Consider the following 2,279-nt stretch of genomic DNA (forward strand, 5'->3'; position numbering starts at 1 on the left):
ACACAAAACCAAAAAACCAACAAACCACAAAAGAAAAACCACAGCTATAAAAAGAACACATTTTCCAAAGGTAACGTTACAAAAAATACCATTCCTGCCATGGAGTGATCCATTAATACTGCTGGGAACAGCCCCTGTTCATGCTGTTCAGCAGGAGCTCCTGGGACTTCCTGGGCCTTTCTGAGACCTGTTGTGGGACGTTGCCTTCCCAGATGTGTGGGGAATTAGCATTCAGGGAGGGAACACACCTACTTGTGTCCTTGCTTTCTGTGGAGGTTTTTTTGCCAGCCTGAATCAACAGAAATGACGGCTGGGAAAAGGGACCAGGAACAGAACAGAACTGATCACCCAGCCTATTGCTGTGCTCCAAGGCAGGATGGAATTTACAGTGCCTGTGTTCTGGCTCACCAGGTCTGACCTGTCTGCAGAGCTCTCCAACAGAGCAGGGAGGGATTATCCAGACCTCTGACTTCCCAGGATGATCACTGGCTTTCTCCCTCCTCCGCAATTGCGTGAAAGATTCAGAGGAGAAAAAAATTGGATTTTGAATAGATAAGGCTGGAAACAGGATTTTCTGCATTTTTACATGCTACAACATGAAATTAATTTACTTGACACTGTGGTGTCTCAGGAGTCAGTATCAATTTTTATAGCTTGCATGAAAATAAATCTTTCTCTCTCCTTACAGCACAATGAGTTTACTGTATGTACATTTGCTGCTGTTTATATACACCAATATTTAATACAAGAACACATCATGAACAGACAAACAGGTTCTTTCCAGCTCTAGAGAGGGCTGAGGGTAGGGATGTGCTTGGCAGTCTGTTGGGAAAGCAGGATGAGGCTTTGCACCACCATTCGCTGGCGATGCCTGCACAGGTGAGGGCTCAGTCTGTGTTGCAGTGACTGAGTCCTGTGGGTTTGGGACACCCCAGGGGGCACAGACAGGGTCAGTGAGCAGGGATGAGAAAAATGTGCCATCCTTACACCATGTCTGTGGGATGCAGGGGTGCTCCAGGAAAACACAGACCAGCCGGTGCCTCCCGTGCCACGGGCAGGCAGAAATCCCACTCCACTGCTGAGCTGGCTCGGCTGCCCTCCTCCTCCTCCTCCTCCTCCTCCTCCTCCTCCTCCTCGTCCTCTTCCTCACCTGGGCCGAAGCCACTGCAGTTTCCTCCCCAGGGCAGGCACCTCCTGCCCGGCTCAGGGCCCACAGTCCCCTCGGACAACCAATTGACCCTTCTCCAGGCGCCCGAGGCTGCAAATACATTTCATGGGGTGTTCGGCTCCCCCCGGTCTCTCGCTGCCGCCTCCGGAGCCGCTCAGTTGATCTCTCCCTCCGTGAACTCCTCCTTTATGGACTGTTTGCGGGATTTGCAGTCCGGGAGGTCGAAGCCGAAGTCGGCCCAGTCGTCGGCGGTGCCGCGGTTGGGGATGGTGATGGTGTGGCGCACGCGGAAATGCACGGCCTCCATCACCCGCTGCCGCTGCAGCTCCCCCGAGCTGCCGATGGAGATGGTGGAGGCGTTGCTGCTGGAGCGGATGAGCTGCTGGGCCCCGTAGTCGTGGCCCTGCTTGAGCTCCTGCAGGCCCCGCCAGATGATCATCCTGTACTGCTCCGGGATCTTCAGTGCTCCGAGATCCTGGAAGAACAGCAGCGCTGAGGCACGGCCGGCACAGCCGGGACTGCACCAGCTCTGGATCCCCGGTCATGCTCTGGGGGCACAAGGGCTCGATGCCTGAGCACCCAACAGAGCAAGGCTGGACCTCCCCCAGGTCACACCACCAAGGCCGTGGTGCATCATCCCCCAGGTGCTTTGTCTTTTATAACTCGGTTACTCAGCCACAGCGTGGCAGGTCAGGGACGTGTTCTGGGAGGGCTTCCCATCCAACTGATGTGGAAATGGGAGGAAGGAAAGGGAGGGGACCATTCCCCTCAGACACAGGTTCAGAGCAGCACGTGAAGCATCCTTGTGCCTGTTGCCCTGGGCTTCTGCTCCAGTCCCAGCCTGGGAGGCTGGAGCAGCACCTGCCCCGGGCAGCGGGGCGGTGACACGGCTGTCACAGCACCACAGGCCGCGCTCACACAGCCAGGGGAGGTGGCTGACCTCAGCCTGGGGCCCTGGGCACAGCGGGACCTGCCAGGGATCCACGGTGATGCCAACACAGAGACTGGGGGGAGCGTTAACTGCAGCAGACAGTGAGGATGCAATTAGTAGCTACAAACACCGACTCGACACACAGCTCAGAGCCCCGACACGAGTTTCGGCCATTCCGAA

This window comes from Empidonax traillii, unplaced genomic scaffold, assembly GCF_003031625.1.
Source record: "Empidonax traillii isolate 1590-97213 ecotype Southwest subspecies unplaced genomic scaffold, ASM303162v1 scaffold259:size690984, whole genome shotgun sequence".
Taxonomy (NCBI): Eukaryota; Metazoa; Chordata; class Aves; order Passeriformes; family Tyrannidae; genus Empidonax; species Empidonax traillii.